The sequence below is a fragment of the Canis aureus genome, chromosome 35 (genome assembly GCF_053574225.1).
Source record: "Canis aureus isolate CA01 chromosome 35, VMU_Caureus_v.1.0, whole genome shotgun sequence".
NCBI classification, from domain to species: Eukaryota; Metazoa; Chordata; class Mammalia; order Carnivora; family Canidae; genus Canis; species Canis aureus.
The window spans coordinates 21270545-21290346 of NC_135645.1; the positions used below are offsets into that span (position 1 = coordinate 21270545).

A 19802-nucleotide genomic window follows, 5' to 3' on the forward strand; every position below is an offset into this window, starting at 1 on the left:
AGTGAATATAGATCCCAGAATTGGTAGCAAGCTTGTTTTCCAATTCAATAGTACCAGGGTTGCTTACCTATGAGGAAGCATACCTTTCTTGAGGACTAAGTCCATTCTACAAGTGGAGCTCGAAGTTGCCAGATAAAAAGCAAAAGTTCCTTCAATAATTTATAAAGATAATAGTGAGAGAAGCCATTCCCATGGCCACCCCTTGGTTTCCTGGTTCTCGTATTCTGACTATGGGATTGAAAATATCATACAATGGTCTCTGATTCAAAGCATAAAATGCATCCTAAGCAAGATTCCCATCCTTTCACATAATTGTCTCCCAACTAACGTCACAGTTATATCTTCAATAGGCCATTGCATTAGGCCAGCCAATTCTTTGTATGAGGTAGTTGGCAAATCCATTTATTACATGAGCATGTGCTGAAATTCTCCTGATAAAATTGGGTTTAGGAGCCAATAACCTAAGCCCGTGTCTTTCCTGAACACATACTCTAAACCTCTATACCTCCTTGAAATTCCAGTTTTCTGTAGAACTCTTGTGGACCAATCAATGGGTTTAACAAGAACAAGTTAAGTCAGTTTGGATGTGTTTTTACATTAAAAAAAGTTTTAAATTTATCATAATCTTCAAAAACCTTTATATTCTTCTTTGTATTCTACATTATAAAATATCCACAGCTTTCCCCCTTAGAATAGTTAATGTATAGTTTAAGCTGCCTCTACACTTATAAGCTCCACTTCTTGGTGTCAAGTCTTTTTTTTTTTTTTAACTATTACAAAAATTTATTTAACAAAACAGCTCAATATGAAAATGGACATGAACTGATTTCTATATTGTATCAAAATATATTGTATGAAGAGGGGTTAGGTGGAGGCAGTTCTTCCAGTGAACACCTCCATTGTTTACACTTGTTCCAAGGCTTCTAACATGATAATACTATTCCTTGTATTACCACCATTCCGATACTGTTCTGTTGCCCACTCATTGCCACCTCCACACATACATCACAAGATACATAAAGGGATCGAACCCCCGCAATATTCCTTGGATGTGGCTGCCACCATTTAATTTCAGTGATAATTTCTTGTCCATAAACTTTTACAACTTGAGAAGGTAAGCTTTGCTCATGGCATCTACTGGATGAGCTCAAAGATGCCTCCAAATGGAATTCATGTCACCTCTTATGCTCCCACAGTATTCCCCTTGGTATCAAGTCTTAAAAAGTAATAAAGATTGAAAATTGTATGTGATGGGTGTCATGCTAAGTCATCTGTGATTGCCACAAGAAGTATGACTCAGCTGGTATAATCAGTATACACCAGTCCCTTGGAAGATACTAGGTAGATATATCTGAATAACATATTCCAACCCTATAAATGGAATTTTGTCTCCAGAATTTATAATGTAAATCCTACCATGCATAATAACTTTAGTTTTTTTCACATCCTTTATGTAGATGGCAAGAATTTGGCTAGAATGATATATTGTTGTGCATGCATACACACATACACACACAGTTTTGTTATATTGCACACATCCTTTATTATACTCTCTTCTATTTAATTTCTGCCAAAAAATGGATTTTGTACCATTGATTGGTGAATGGATAAAGAAGATGTGACATATATACACAATGGACTGTTAGTCATAAAAAAAGAATGCAATCCGCCATTTGCAACAACATGGATGGAGCTAGGGAGTATAATGCTAAATGAAATAAGTCAGAGAAAGACAGGATTTCACTCATATGTGGAATTTATAAAACATAACAAATGAACAAAGGGGGAAAACGGAGAGAGGGAGAGACAAACCAAGAAACAGACTCTTAAGACAACAAATGGATGGTTATTGGAGGGGTGATGGGTGGAGGAATGGGTTAAAAAGGGATGGGAATTAAGGAATATACTTGTAATGAGCACTGGGTGATGTATGGGATTGTTGAATAACTATATTGTACATGTGAAACTAATGAAACATGTTATGTTAACTAACTGGAATTAAAATAAAAACTTTTAGAAAATGAAATTTTTGAAGGGATTCCTGAGGGCTTGTTACTCAAAAGTGATGTTCTTGATTATATCTTTTATGAATTCCTTCTAAAATAGAAATGCTATTAAAACTTGATTATTTTAAGTCTATGCCTTCAACAACTTGTCTAAATCTAGTCTTTCTAATCTATAGCAGCAATGTTGTACACAGTAGAACAGCAAGTAATCTTTTTATATAGCATGGTGACATTGTCTGGGTTGGTGAAACCAGTTTTACACTGATTTTATATCTATGCTTGCTTTTTTTTTTTTTAAGATTTTTAATGTATTTATTCATGAAAGAGAGGCAGAGACACAGGCAGAGGGAGAAGCAGGCTCCATGCACCGGGAGCCCGACGTGGGATTCGATCCCAGGTCTCCAGGATCGCGCCCTGGGCCAAAGGCAGGCGCTAAACCACTGCACCACCCAGGGATCCCCCATGCTTGCTTTTGATATCTTGCCTTACCAGGTGTTCAAAAAGCATATGCAACATTATCTCAGTTTCTGCCATTTGCTGACTTAAGTGTTTGTTTTGTTTGTTTGTTTTGCCATTATGATATAGACTCTGTCTCAGTCAGGCTACTACTGGGTTCCCAGGCACAACTGCTATACTGGTAAGAGAATACAGATCTTATTCTTTGTGAGGTATTTAAACTTTGAATACACATTGAACTAGTAACTCCAGTCAATAGTCTCATAAATGTTTGCCATGGCACAGTAAAGATCAGGAGAAACTTTATGGGAATGTCAGTGTGAATTCACTTTTGTAACACTCTGAAGGTGACTCAGTAAAATCTTTACTTTCAAGAGGATGAAACATGAGTAGGCAAAAATAAGTGCAATTGTTGACAAGTTATAAATGTGTTGAGAGCATTGAGCAGCATGTAGGAGAATTTTTCCAGGTAGAGTTTTGTTCAGGAAAAAGGAAGTTACTGAAGTGTTTTAAGTGGATTTTAAGGGAGAATAAAACTTAATGGTTTAGATTTAGGTAACTTCATAGAGCATGCTTTTGAGCTATCGCTAATTATTTATACCTGCAACAAAGAAAAATGAAAAAAAAAAAGTATTCTCAATGACTGGACTAAAAAAAAGGTAGGTAACTCTAAAAAAACACACATTAAGATTCCCAAAGCAGGGTGCCTGGGTGGCTCAGCGGTTGAGTGTCTGCCTTTGGCTCAGGTCATGATCCCAGAGTTCCAGGATCATTACCCGCATCAAGCTCTTTGTGGGAAGCCTGCTTCTTCCTATGCCTATATCTCTGCTTCTCTATCTGTGTGTGTCTTTCATGAATAAATAAATAAAATATTTAAAACAAAACAAAACAAAAACCCCCAAAGCATTACTCTTGTGAATACCTTGCATAAACTGAACCTAAATATTCATGTGATCTATTAGTCTACCATTTGTGGGATACACACTGTGATTTCCTTACACTATAGAAATTCATGTGGAATACTTCATAATTTACTCAGTTATTTAATTTTAGTTACCAAATCCAGAAAAGGGGCAGAAGAAACACATGGGAATATCCATGGAAAAAAAAAAAAAGTAGCTGTATTGCCCAAAGAAAAACACACGTTTTCAAATCAACTAACTCAAGAACAAGAGGCTTGTTGATGCTGACACTTGGGTGGCCAACCACGGTCAGACTCAGCTTGGCACCTTACCTAAATTTGACTATATTCCTTTGTGAACATAAGACTCAGCTGGGGTTTATCTACTCCAGAATGGATTCAGATAGGCGGAACTGCAGATCTGTAGGTTCTGGTCTGTTCTGTATGTGTCTCATCATCTTGGATCAACAAATCAGCCAGGGCATGCTCTCTTCATAGTAGTGACAAAAGCACAAGGGACCACACAGAATCACATGAGGTTCTTAGATTCTTAGATAACACTGTCAGTGATCACTACATGCCATTAGTCCAAGCCACATATGGCCAGAAGTCATAAATCAAGGAACTGAGAAGGATACTAGACCCATGCTAAGACCATTCCAAGGGTAAAGCCATAATTTAATCTACCCAGAATCAGGCAATGTCAGAAAGGGAGAATTAGTGATAGGCATAGTAATATCTGTCTCCAGAAAATGAGTCAAGATTTTTCCCAATGATTTAAAAATATACTTAAAAGTATAGTTTAACAGCCTTTTATTAATTACTTAATTAATTTAAATTTAACCCAAATATGCACCATATTTTTAGCTTTCAAAGATAAGCAGACTGAATCAAAAGTCTGAGTATGAATTCAAATATTTCAATAATTCACAAATTTTGCCCTTCCTTTGTTTCAAAAATTACTCTTTTAAAGGAGACTTAATGATAAAACACAGAGTGCATTAAGTTTAGTCTCTGCTGTATTTAGGTCATGACTCTTATGGGGTCCCAAACAATAAATTCACCCAACTGGGGCAGAGTGTTTGTAACACATACAACACTGAATTTGGCACTTAATCATATCACTGTCTGTTTTGATATACAGAATTTCCAGTGTTGCAGACCACTGCTTCTCCCTCTATCTTCTTTTTCCCTCCCACATCACCACTAAGGGATGAATATTATTTTATAAAATCTTCAGTATGGCTGATACGCATTGAAGTTATAAAAAAACCTTCATAGCACTTGTCACTCTTTTTCTCTTTATAAATTATTTTTCAGACCTAGGTTCAACACTTTCATCGAAAATAAGCTATATATTTTAAGAATGTGTTATTAGATAGGAAAAGGATAAAAACTAAGATATTTACAATAAGTATATTCTACTGCTATAGTTGAAAGTAAGGTTTCATACTCTTGTGGAAGCCACCTCAGTATTGATGTAAACAACTATCAATTATTAAAAGTGGCAGGTTTATCCTTGTGTTAATCTGACATTAATTTGTCATTTATTTTCCTTAAGTTTATAAAACAAAAACAAAAACAAAAAACACTATTACCTGCATGGTCATCACTTGTTGCTAAGTACATAAGTTGTTATCAATCACTTTATTAAATAAAGTTAGTGTCTCTATGCAAATTATAGTTCAATTAGGCAGAAACAGGCAAGACAGACATCTACAGAAAATATTCATTTCTTTACCGAAATGTATAGACACAGAATCAGGCAATGTGGGCACTGAGAGTTTATGTTTGTTTTATTTTACAGAAGTGTTTGTCCATAAGACCATATTTTGTCACTAACTCTGTTATAGAAATCCAAGTCCAGCATGAATTGAGAAAACAAGACATTTGAACGTATTTTCTTCACTCTTTCATTATAATTATGTTGCACTTTGCTAGAGCCAAGGTGATAATAGAAGATGAATGGAAGAAGCAAGAGGAGAGCAGTTGAAAGGGAGGAAAAAAGTGACAAGGATGTGATAGAAAAGCACCTGAGGAAAGAGAAGAGAATTAATTTTGAGGAGATGATAGAAGGGCTGTTTTCCTCTTAATTACTTACATCAAATTTGTCCTGTTCTAACTTATGAGAATAAAAGTAAAATGCTAGTATCAGCTCTTTACTTTGTCCTATCCATAGCAAAGACACCCAGGGCTTTGTCTAGTACCTCCTGCTTTCTAGGCATGTCTAAATTCTACACCATATATTTAGATTGTGTATATAGGAACCATATAAGATTAAATCTAAGGAGACAAGTAAAGAAGATTGATATATTAGGCTATTATTCTAACAAAACTATATGCTGCCCAGTTAATGTTATCTCAATTGGTCCATTACAATCCTATCTTCTTCTAACAAAATTTCAGGAATAGAAAACCCAATATCATAAATTACTATTCATGTCATTATAGAAGATACATGTACAATCAATTGGGGTATACATCTACTAGAGCAATCAGTGGTAATATTGTGGAAAATGGGAAAAATGTGAATATCTAATCTGTACTAGCTGATAATAATAATAAACGGTTGCACCTGGTTTTGATTATTAAGTTAAAGATCCCTTCAAGAAACACACACAAAGAATGAAAAAAAAAATTGGAAAAGAAGACAATAAATCTAAAAGAAAATAAAACTTGAGTCTATAACCTGATTTTCACTTCCCCTGTTAACATTCAATATTTTTTTTTGTCATTTTCATCACCACCTGGAATTATAAATTACATGGCTAGTTGATGCTTCATGGCTATTGCTTATGGTTCTGTGGGTAGAACTATTTATTTTCAACATTTTGATCCTGGAATCCGTGGCATGGGCCTTTGTGTGTCATGATGAAGTAATTAGAGTAAACATTATCCAGAGGAAACAAAATGAATGGATGGACCAAAGACCGATCTTGTTCAGTTATGTTCATGATGGTACTTGCAACCTTCAGCTTCAATTCAAGTGCACATCTGGTTGACTCTCTAATGCATTTAAACTCTTTATTCATTTTCTGTGATAATTATCACAAACCTCTATTTTTACAGGCCCTTTAAGGACACATGCAGTTGATTTTGTTAAGACTTTTTTTGTTTAAAGGATTTCGGTGTCACTCACAAATCAACAAGCATCATAGTCTCAGGTTTATGTTTCAAATTTTTGTGATTTTAATCATCTGTGTTACTTTCCTCCTAATTTGTGCTGTGTCCATATTAAACTTACATATCACTTAGGTTGCCTGTGTCGCCTCAAAGTTCTTAGAGGATGGTAGAGTTGAATTTAGTCATTTAATCCATTCATTTCTGTGTTTGTTTTACCAAAGATCTGAGCTTACATAATAAAATATTTCAATAAAATAATCAAATACACATGTATTTGGTGATTATTTGATGAACAATTGCAATACTGACCTAAATTGTATTAACTGCAATAACAGTTAAAAATTAAAAAATTTAATTTTAGCTCATTACTAATATGTAAATAGTGCAAGTATATGTATTTTTTAAATAAAAAAAAACCATCAATAATTATGATCATTTCACAGTTAAACGATAATCTTAAGAAACAGCAGCATGAAAAAGAAGAGATATTATTTGTAAAAAAAAAATAAGTGATATACTGCAACTCAGTAGCAGGAGTTCTTCATGAGCTGATCTATCAGTCTATAGACAAACTAACTGAAAAAAATGTGTTTCATGTTCACTTGACTCATCATCTTTTTGGACTTTCTGCTAGGGCTAAAATATTATACATTATTTGCTTCTAAATAGAACAGTTTTCAGTTACATACCATTGATTGCTTATATATGAGGAGATTTGCCTTAATTCCACATCTTTATCTTCATATCTATCAATAGTGAACTGATTAATGTTTCTAAGATACTCATTTATTACATTATAGTCAGTCCATTTCACACTAACAGCAATACCACTCAATCTATCACTGTTATTTCAGACAATGTTCTACAGATGTGTTGACCTGAAAAAGGATGTGTAGAAAAATGTAGAATAGTGTGGTTGCCAGACATGCAAGGTCATAAACAGTATGCTAACATAAACTTTGTTCTGGACTTACTTCTCAATTTACCTTCTACTGTTCAAGTCCATATCTGGCAAAATATTTGGAAAGAATCATGTGGCAACAAAACTGTTATGACTACTATTTAGAAAGAATCATGTGGCAAACTATCGCTATGACTTGGAGACATCTCCAAGTCATAACAGTTGTTTGAATAATTTGCACAAACTCCCAATAGATGCTCACCATCACTGTGGCATTGTATTTATACTATCATAATAATTTTATTCTGTCATAGAATGCATTTCTTTAGGGTTATCCCTAAATTATCCCATCCTGAGAGCCCAGATCTTTGAATTTGATCTAAGCAAAAGAAGGGCTAACTACCTAGGCAGGGAACATTACTTTAAATCTGTTAGAGATAGTATAAATCTTTACAACTAAAATCAATCATAATAAAGTATAAGGGTCTGATTATTCTTAACCTAAGAATCTCTGCCAATAACATTTTCAGACTTGTGATAATTCAAGAGTCATAAGACTTGTAATGTGTTAGTAGTCATGATTTTATTAAGAAATTACATCTTGAAGAAAATTAAGCAAAAAACATAGTTAAGCAAATAAATGAACCAAAAATAATAAAGAATATGAAGATCACTAAACATCTGAGTAAGAAACTATTATAATTTATAACTTTAAGCTTACAATAATTGATAATATAACTATAAAGTTCACAAATGGTATGAAGTATTTTCTAAAAATGCAGAGGACTAAGTAAAAACAATTTTATTTATGGGGATGAAAATTGCAAGCCATTTCAATAAATTTTTGGAGATGGTGGGGGTAGGTAACTACCATAACAACATCTTAGGAATATTGATTAATTTGGGCTAAAGTGGGAGAACTTTTACATATATATGTACATACATATACATAATATAAATATAATTACATATATTACAAATGTAATATAATGTAATATATGTACATACATTATATTACAAATGTAATATATGTAAGTATTCATGTAACTATAAATTATTTATATAAAATATAATTATATATGTAACTAATTATAAGTTGTATATGTAATTATAAATGCAATATATATAATTATATAGATAAATCATATATAAAATTCATCTCTCTACACACATAATATAAATTTAAGTATATTATTACAATATTTTTAGGTAATCATTTGAATAATAAAAGAATAGTGTTCACACTAATGAAGGAAAAATATATATGTCATCAATTAAGAAAGAGCTATGCCTTTCCCTAACATGAAATACCATGCTTGAAATTAAGTTAAAAAAATATCACATCTTATAATAAGTAGAATGATAAATATCTGTCTAATAAGAAACAAATTTTCTCAGTATGTTAAAATATCAAGCTATAAATTTACAAAGGAAGCATGAATAATAGTATAATGTGGCTGAAAATACTGACATTACAAAGATGTTTTAGAATCAAATTCCAGCAGCATCAATGAAATTTGGATAAATATGAAATTAAAGTAAAATTTAAAATAGACAGGGAGAGATGTTTTGCATTCATAGAAATTATACTCCACCAAAAAATATAACATTCATAACTTTATGTAGTGGGAAAATTCATTAAAACAGAGTATTTGACAAACCTGTAATTTTTTTAGGACTTTTACATACCTCTTATAGTGCTCATCATATCATTTACATAAAAATTAAATGAGGCTACTAGATATTTGCAGTGTATAATTAATAAAAGTGATCACTGCACTAAAAAACAGAAGCAGCTGATCTTCAAATACTTCTGAAATATTTACTTAAAAAGACTATTAATTTGTACCCAAGATAGAAAATACTAAAAATTTCCAAAATCAGAAATTGTGTATAGGTGATATTTTCTGAGCATTTTGCAATTAAACTAGAAGTTAAAAATTAAGAAATAAGCAATGTTTTCTTTCTGCTCTTTATTTTTTTAAAATCATGTATGTGAAAAAAGCTTCACCAAGAAAACGTTATATGATACTCATAAATACTTTTTTATAACCATAATTATAAGAAGATAAAATTAAAATAATAATTATATCAAGATTTTAGAGAAAATAGAAAATAAATGTAAGAAAAAGTATTAATAATCATAAGCTGAAGATTAATACAACTGAACAAAAAGCCCCTTAACAGAAAAATGCTTATAAGAAGATTAATATAGACATGATTTTACAAGACTGATGTAGAGAAAAAGAAAATAAAAATGAGTATTAGCAAGGAAACTCCAGATTGATGGAGATAGATAAATATAAGAACATTCTGCTAGAAAATTATAAGAATTTTGAAAACGGACAACTGGGAAAACATAAATTATGAAATTTATTTAAAAATTTAAAAAGGTAAAAGTTGGGCACAATTTTAGTTTTTGTCATTTATATTCCATAGTTTTTTTACACCTACTTATGTTACAAATTGAGGAATATTTCTTAGTGATATTTTATAGAGTGGCTTAGAACACCTCAAGTAACAAAGAATAACTTTAAAATTGAATTACATTTTGTATTGCATTTTTTTCTGCCTTCTGCTCTTGGAAAGTTACTGTTTCATTCTTTAATAAACAGGCATGCACACTATAAAATGCCAAAATGTAATACAATAAGTAGAGTTGTCTGTGCTTTCTTTTAATTTTCATTCAATCCAAGTGTCATGGTTTACTTTTAAATCTTTAAATTGTTAAACATGTAAATTCCATTGAACTTCACAAAGTAGAGAGAATAACACAGACTTCTTAAGGGTCTAAATTTCAAATTCATTTTTAAAATGTGTTTGAAATAAAGTAAAATGAAAGAATAAAGCTAAGTGGGTTATGTGACTATCTGTATTGTGTTATAGTCCACATGCTGCATTATGTGATTGTGTATACAAGTGCATTTATCCACCATCTCCCTTATTTTCATGGATATTTTGAGCCTTTGTTTACGTTTGAGTATTGGGGAAATATTCATGTATGTCTGAAAACATAAAATATTGCCATGTAGTATGAGATAATGGATAATTCTGTTATACCACATTAAAGTTTATTTTAGAATAAATAAAAAAGCTTTGTGGGAGAACATGGAAAATTAATGGAGATCAGTATAATACTAAAAAAAAAAAAAAAACTTTCATCACACCACTTCTCTGGATTTTCTAATTTCACCTGGCACTTTGAGAAAGGCAAGTAAATGAGAAGAAAATTACAGATGACTCTGTTGATTGCTCTGCATTTCACATGATGCTTTCCATTTGCATGAGAAGAGACAATTGATAGGACTTAAGCCTAATTTATGAAAAGAAACAATAGATTTTTAAAATTTTATTTATTTATTCATAAGAGATACACAGAGAGAGGCAGAGACATAGGCAGAGGGAGAAGCAGGCTCCCATTGGGGAGCCAGATGCAGAACTCATCCCAGGACCACAGGATCATGACCTGAGCCAAAGGCAGACACTCAACCACTGAGCCACCCAGATGCCCCAAGAAACAATAGATTTCATTGGGAAAAGATATATAGGGCTGTGTGTAAAATGATTTAGATCATAAACCTGGCTCTACAGCTAATAAATTTTATACTTTAAAGTATTTATTTAATCCCCCTAAGCCTCAATTCCCCATGTAGAAATTAGAGGATTAAGACAAAACTACTTCTAGGATCCCTGTTAAACTCAAGGTCTCCGAAGGTGATGCTTTGGCAAGTGATAATACCAATTCTCCCCATTTTTCTTTTAGTCATTGTTTCACATACTCATTTTCAATGGTTTTACAAATGTCATATTTTTGTAACTTTTCATTCTTATATATTAGAAAACTTGAGGAAAAAAAATACAAGAATAGTACAAGAAGCTCCTGCGTATCATTTACCCAGATCTACCTATTATTTATATCTAATCATTCTCTCTCCCTCCCCTACTCCTTTCTATTTCTCTTTCTTTGTCTCTCTCTCTCTCATGTATATGTTTGCATGTATATGTGTATGCGTATTTTTTTCTGAAACATTTGAGATTAATTTAGAGAGTATTCTCTCAACAAAACAAAAGTATTCTGTTACATAGCTACAATACGATTAAAATGAGGAAAATAGCCTTGGTACAACACTGTTATCTAATCCACAATCCATATTCATGTTTCATCAATTGTCAAAATGATGTACTTCATAGCTATTTGTTTTCCCCAGTCAGGTCCAGGATTTAATCAAGGTTCAGAAGTTACATTTAGTTGCCATATACTTTTAGCTTCCTTTCATCTAAAAGAGTTCTTGAGCCTTTGTTTCTTAACATTGAAATTTTTAAGACTACAGGTCAGTTATATTGAAGAATGTCCCTATTGGTGTTTGTCAAAATACTGTTTGCGGAAATGATGTCTGATATTCATATAGCCTCTCTGCTTTCTTTGGCCTAGAGTTAGCATAATATATTTTTCTCCATCCATTTACTTTTAATGCATATGTATCTTTATATTTAAACTGGGTTTCTCACAGACAATGTGCAGTTGGGTCTTGTATTTATAACCTCTATAAACTCTTTCTTTTAAATGGTGCATTTAGAGCACTGACATTCAAAATGATTACTGATATTGTTGAATTAACATCCACCATATTTGTTACTGTTTTCTTTTTGTTGCCCTTGTTCATTATTTCTATATATGTGTTCCATTCTTGTTCTACCTTTTGTGGTTTCAATTGAGCATTTTATGATTCCATTTTTTTCTTCTTTCTTGGCAAAGGATTTATATTTCATTTTTTACATTTTTCATGATTATCCTAGAATTTATAATGTACATTTACAACTAATTCAAGTCCTTGCAAATGACACTATACCAATTCATGGGTATGGTTATGGTGAGTACTTTATAGTAACAAAATGATCCTAATCCCTGCCTCTCATTCCTTATACCAGTGCTGTCATTCATTTCAATTCCATTAAGCATACAGAAGCAAATATTTTTGGATATATACACACATACATATGGTATATAAAAGCACACGTATTTGAGTACTTGTTGCTATTATCTTGAACAAACTGTTAGCTGTTAAATCAAGGTTTTGATTTACTTTCAATTACTCTTTTTTATGTCCTTCTATTTTTTAAATATAGACCTGAATTTAAATATAGACCTGTATTATTTTATTTCTAGAGAACTTCTTTTCACATTTGTTAAAAGGCAAATGTACTGGCAACAAGTGCCCTCAATTCTTATTTGTCTGAGAAAGCATTTCTGTTCCATTTTTGAAGGATAATTTCACAGGGTACAGAAATCCGGGTTTGTGGCTTTCTTCTCTTGATGCTTTAGATATTTCACTCTACTCTCCTCTGGTTGCATAGTTTCTAAGAAGTCAAATGTAATGGTATTCTTTGTTCCTCTGTAAATAAGATTTCCTTGTTGTTGTTATTTTTCCCCATGACTGCTTTAGGATTTTTTTTTTTTATCTTTGATTTCCTGCAATTTGCAAAGGATGTACAGAATTGGTTGGGGAGGGTTTTTATTTTGTTGGTTTGTTTTGCTTTTTTATTTTATTTTATTTTTTTTCATATGTAGTTTCCCTAAACTCCTTGGATCTGTAGTTTGGCATCCTACCCCAACTTGAACAAATTATTTTATTATCATTTCAAATATACTTCTGTTCCTTACTCTCTTTTCCTTCTGGTACTCTCATCATATGTATACCTCTTATAGTTGTCCCATGGTTCTTGCATATATTTTTTCAATAAATAAATAAATAAATATTTGTTTTTCACTTTCAGAGGTTTCTGTTGAGACAACCTTAAGCTCAGAAATTATTTTTTCAGCTATATTCAGTGTACTAATAAGTCCATTTTGTTTCTGTTAAAATATTATTGATGTCTAGCATTTATTTTTAGTATTTTTAAAGTATTTCCTTCTCTGCTTGCATTGCCCACCTGTTCTTGCATGTTGTCTACTTTATCCATTAGAGCCCTCAGTATATTATTTGTACTTTTTTTTAAGATTTCCTTTTTTTTTGAGAGAGGGAGAGGAAAAAAAGAGAGCAAGAGAGAGCACATGAGCAGGGGGAGGGGCAGGTGAAGAAGTGAAAATCTCAAGCAGACCCCTTGCTGATCATGGGGGGGTGACTCAGAGTTCAATCCTATGACCCTGAGATCATGACTGGTGCCAAAATCAAGAGCTGGACACTCAACTGACTGAGCCATCCAGGTACCCTTAATTGCACTTTTTCTAAATTCCTTGTCTGCTAATTTCAACATCCCTGCGACATCTGGTTCTGATGTTTGTTCTGTCTATTAAAATTGTGGTTTTGTTTTTGAGTGCTATTTGGTATGCTTTGTAACTCTTTTCTTGTTATCTAGACATGATGTATTGGGCATGACAAATTGTTATGAATAGGCCATTAGTAATGTGTTGGTAGGGTATACGGGAGGTGAAGTGTTTTATAGTCCTATAATTAAGTGTCACTGTTTCAGTCAGTCTATGTCTCTGGACTGTGAATTTTACAATTATTTCTCAGTTTTTCCTTCTCTCTTGCATGGGGGATAACTAGAGTGGGCTAGAATTGGGTATCTCCCCTCCCTGAGGATAGTCTGTGATGATACCTCACCAGAACTATAAACTGACTTGTCCTCACTGAGCCTCCAGGAATTTGTCCATTACAGTTTTTCCTCATCTGGCCTTGGTTCTTACAGAAGTTTCGACTCATTTGACTCTGCTACAGAAAGCTGTGACTCCCAGTATTCACTTGTAGGTCTCCCTAATCTTGGTGCCAGCATTTTGCCCTGCATCCTCCCATCTTTGGATATAAAAAGAACTGGCGACTTTTTTGGTTTAAGCTTTTCACTTGTTAGGAGAGGATGGTGACATCCAAGCTCCTTACATGTGGAATTGAAACTTTTTTTTTTCTTAATTTTTAATTGTGTGCTGACTACTGTGGATATTTGAGTCTTCTTAAGAAGTGCTATGTTTTTGCTCACAGACAGTTTCTTTACTCATGTATCAGGTTCATCTTTATAAAAATATTTGTTTTTAGGCTATTTTAAAACAGATATAAAGTATATAAAGGCCTGAACTAGCCCTTTCATAAAGGATGGCTTTCTAGCATGTAAACTGATTGTCCTAGATATGAAATAAGCTTTTTTTTTTTTTTTTAACTTTTTACTCTAGCTACTTAGAACTCCTGTGTCTCTCAGACCTCTGTGGCTTTTGGAGTCTCCATTCAACTCCTATTATTGTGTTTTGCCAAGACTAGAGAGTCCTGGACAGTGTAGGCACAGCTTAGTACTTCTCAAAAGACAAAGTGACACTATTACATTTCTGAAATTCCTTTTTTATGTAGCTTCCCTCTCTTTAATTCTGTCTTTTTTAAAATTTTTATTATTATTATTATTATTTTTTTTTAGGATTTTATTTACTTATTTTATTTACTTATTTATTACTTAGAGAGCCACCAAGCAGGGGGAGTGGCAGGCAGATGGAGACGGTGAAGTGGGATTTACCATAAGTAACTCCTTATTAGGCCTATTGTCTTGTTGTTTACAAATTATATCTAATCTATGACTCTACTTGGTAAAAGGTCCATTTTTATTTTAGTCATTTTTTTTTTAACCTGACATGATGTATAAAAATCCTGGATCAAATTCTAGGGCAATGCTGCTCTAGAAGCAAGTAAGCAGTTGATAATTTGTATGTAATCTCAGTATAATAAATTTGTAATAACAAGTAGTGTCCTCTGGTCCTGGATTGAGGATAATGTAATAAGGACATCACTCTAGTCCAGCTCTGAGTTTTGATTTTATGAATGGCTAAATCATCCCTTTGCAAGTACAGTAGTCACCCCTTATTCACTGAGGATATATTTCAAATCCACACTGGATGCCTGAACCCTATCCTGTTTTTTCCTATGCATGCATACTTATATACATTTAATTTAAAACTTAGGTACAATAAGAGATTAACAGCTCATTACAAAATAGAACAATTATTTACAATACATGTAATAAAAATTATGTAAAAGTGATCTCTTGCTCTTTCTCAAAATATCTTATATTATATTCACTCTGTATTCTTCTTGAGGTGACAAAATGCCCATGTGACTAGATGAAGTAAGGTGAATAACAGAGACACTGTGATTCAGAGATAGGTTCCTATTCACCTTCTGATGACAGATGATCTGCTTCCAGACCCACCCTTGACTGCAGGTAACTGAAACCACAGGTTAGAGTGGACTACTGTACATGCCTGGCTATCCTTTCAGGAGATTCACCTGGTTCCTAACATGTGTAATATTCAATTCAGGGCTTTGAGTTAAGGGGTGATGATTAACACTTCTCATTTTCTCATCAATTTTACATAATTTTCCCTTTAAATTTCTTGCCATTTTAATTTTTTCTAAACTCAGAAGTGTTCTTGATCATTAGCATTTACACAGTACATTAGAAAGAGGCAAAAGGCATATGGGGTGGAATTGCCTACTAGTTTTTCCTACACATAATCCTGATTAGATACTGGTGACAATAGAGAAAGGTAATGAAGTCTTCCTAAGCACTCCTACCAGTGCTAAAAAAGGGTATTTTCAAAATTGGGCTCCAAAAGGAGAAATATAAATGGAGAAAGGATTCCAAAGGAGACAAATTGAATAAATGAAAATGAAAGGCAGTTTGCTGCCTCTTCCTATATGAAGCATTCCCCAAGTTACAATAAGCAGTTCTTTCTGAATTACCAGAACACATTGCTTTTTTTTTTTTTTTTCATGTGCTTCACCAATTTCAATCTGGTTTATGGTATGAGTATTTTCATGATCTTCTCCCCATTAGAATATGAATTAAGTGCTACTATTAATCCTTGTGTCTCCCTTCCCATTACATGTGATAGAATTCAATGTATTTTGTTGATATGAAATATGTGCAGGTTCACAGATAGGTTAGTATACAATAAAGCAACATAAGTAACCCTGGTATTTATTTGTATAATTTCAAAATGTATTATGATAGAAATCCATCATTATCAATAAAACAGTTATGTTTTTTTTTTTTTAAGGGTAAAGATTGTGTCTTCACCAGAACTTTTAACACCATTCATATTTTGATATACTTTCTTCTACATTGGGTGCAAAGAAAGAAAGAAAGAGGGAGGAAGGAAGGGAGGGAAAGAGGGAGTGAGGAAAGAAGGAAGGAAGGAAGGAAGGAAGGAAGGAAGGAAGGAAGGAAGGAAGGAAGGAAGGAGGAAGGAAGGAAGGAAGACATTTTACGCATACAAGTATACCTTCTAGGACTTGGACAGTCCAGAAACAACAAAACAACAACCTTTGATATTCAGCAACCTTTGATATTAGAGCCATGTGATAAATCCTACTAGACACTTATGTCGCTCCTCTAAAAATTATTTTGCTTAGACTTTTCCTTTCATGACAAGAGCCACCAGCCTTTTTCCACTAGTCTTCTTTTTCTCACATGCACCTATTTTACATCCAATTTCCCAACTACTCATTGTCATTCTTCATTTTTTTACCCTTTCCATTCTGACTTTATTTACTCTAGAGTTACCAGTGAATTATTTCAAACACGTGTTACACACATCGTATCACAGAAACAAACCATTGTGTTGTTTTATTTATTCTGCAATTATATCAGTATTGATACCTTAAAAATATTTTATAAAATAACCTAACACAGTAAAACTCATTATTTACCTTTTGTAGATAAAAGACTCAGGAAATTTTCCAGGATCTTGCTATTTTCATCTAGATTTCTCAATATAGCCTAGAAATCCTACAATTCGACTGTAACTAACTTACATTTCAATTCTTATATAGTTCTCAATATATCCATTTTCAATACCTATATCCCATGATGATACTCTTCACTTTCAAATGTTTCAAAGGCCATAAATATTTCTATTATGAATTTCCTGAATAATTTACTCCAAATTCAGCAATTACTTCCTTGCATGTAATCTCTATCAAAACTTACTCCTTTTTTTCTTATGCCCTTTCTACTTTTCATTATAAATTCCTAAGAAGTGTTCTTAATTCCTTCACTTCTTTTCTACATTGTAGCCATGCTACAGTAATTAATCTTCAGTAAGCAAACTAGCCCTCTCCCTTATTATACCAATATACAATAGTTTCTCCACCATTCAACTTCATTATCCTTTCAGAGTAATTTCTCCTTGAATTTACCACCATACTCTAAGCAAAAAGTATAATTATTTACTCCTCTTCCTTGTCTCCCACTTTTCCTCCAGTTTATACTGTCTTCATCATTAATCCTAAATCAATTCAACAAAGTTTTAGCAATGATTTCTTTTACATGCAAAATACTGTTATCTTTTAAGTTCTTACATTACTCAAATTCTGCGTCTGATATCAGAGAGTTGACCAATCTGTCCTTGGTACATTTTGTTGCCTTGTGTGAATGACGCTGATTTGATTCTCTTTCCCTTTTCTATCAATTTGGTCTTAATCGGACTTCCTGTTTTACTCCCTTTCTCTATCTATGCCTTAAGTGTATGATTCTTTAAAAGCTATTTCCCTGTCTCTCTTTGCTCTCCTTAAAGAACACATTCCTTCTGAAATCTAATTTACTTCCATTTCTTTAATTATAGCTGCTTTGATAGTGGGATTAAAATTTATCCTTTTGCCCAACCACTCACTGGTGCTTCCGGCATGAATTCCATTTGTTTGCATGATTTTACGCTGTATTCTCTTGCTTGTTCCTCAAACACAGTATTCCAAAATGAGTTCCTTATTTCCAAATAAGTTCCTATGCCACCCCAGATACTGCCTTTTCTTGGCTTCTGCTTAGTGACAGTCCACTATAGCTTAAAGTCACACTCAGGTATTTATTCCTCAGTAAATGTTTTCTCCCAGGTATTAATAAATGGATCATGAATGTACATGAAGGAAAAGATACTTAATGTTTATCAAGATAAAAACTGCAATAATTAATTGTAATAAACTCTATGCTCTAGAGTAGATGCATGAACAAAGAACTACTGCAATAAAGCAAAGTATTCTGAATACGTTCATGTGAAGTAGAAACAGACTCTCTTCTATTCAATTGTGCTAGACATGCTATCTTACCAGCCATATAGTCCTTATCTTGCATTTAAGAAATATTAGCTTATTAACATAAATATTGATGATTAATGCACTCTATTTAGTATTCACTAAATGACAGGACACTGATAACTGCTTTACAAATAATCTAATTTAATACTCAAAACAACCTGTGGAATAGGTACCATCATTTCTAGTCTATAGATGAGGATTTGGGAAATAGAAATATTAGGTAACATGTTTTAAGATCTCCCAGGTTTTTATTAGTAAAGTTATTAAAAAATCCAAATTAGTCTGACCTCAAACCTATGATCTAGTAGACTAATTTGCCTTCTTAAGTAAATTGTTTCACAGGTTGTTTTTAAAGACTAAATTATAGATATATGTCAAAGAAAAATTCTTTATGCCTTAACTTATAATAAATAAAACAGATTAATATACATAGAAGTTAAATAAAAATAAAGAATATTATTCAAATCACTCGTATAAAAATATATTAAAATGCCATCTGAATTCAGTTCAAAATATTTAAATGAATAAATGTCTGGAAATGCACTGTTAAATATTTATGATTTTAAAATGTTCCATATTGAGACAAGAGCAACTATCAGCAATTGCTGAGTATTGAAAAATTATTTGTACCACACAAGCTGTAAGATGCATTGAAGTCAAAACAAAGGTTTTTCCACTTCATGCTTTTAATATTTAACAAGGGATGTCAGGAAATATACAAGTAAATATGCAAGAAATGATTTGGAAAATAGAGGCTATGTTGATAGTTTTCAAATCTGTAGGAGGATAAAACAGAGTGAAAATTTCTATTTTCACTTAGGGTAAAGAAAATTTCATTGACCATGATCATAGAAATAGTGAAAGAAACACTACTTGGTGAGAGATAACAGTGATCTATATGATTTGGACATAACTGCTAAATATAAAGCATACTGTGTGTTTAATATGGAATTTTATGATAGTTTAGGAAGGATTCTCAAAGTTTAATACAATCAAATGGATTAATATTATTTTATTTACAAATTTAGGACATAAAAAATCAGCTGCCCCAATTAGATTGGTAGAGGTAATACGATCCTAAGTTAGAAAAATTCTAGAAAACCAAGACAACCAACTAACTATAGTATTGATTTTATGTATCAATGTATAACTTCTAGTAAAAAAAAAGAAAAAGAAAAAACTTCTAGTAGAAAATACAAGAATGGATAAATTTGGGCAGCCCAGATGGCCCAGCGGTTTGGCGCCGCCTTCAGCCTAGGGTATGATCCTGGAGACCAGGAATTGAGTCCCACGTCGGGCTCCCTGCATGGAGCCTGCTTCTCCCTATGCCTGTGTCTCTGCCTCTC

The 19802-nt window shown here is 32.7% G+C and overlaps 1 pseudogene; it reads right to left on the reverse strand.

Moving 5' to 3' along the window:
• Positions 1-903: 903 nt before the first annotated feature.
• On the reverse strand, positions 904-1129 carry LOC144305505 (small nuclear ribonucleoprotein G pseudogene; annotated as a pseudogene).
• Positions 1130-19802: the final 18673 nt, after the last annotated feature.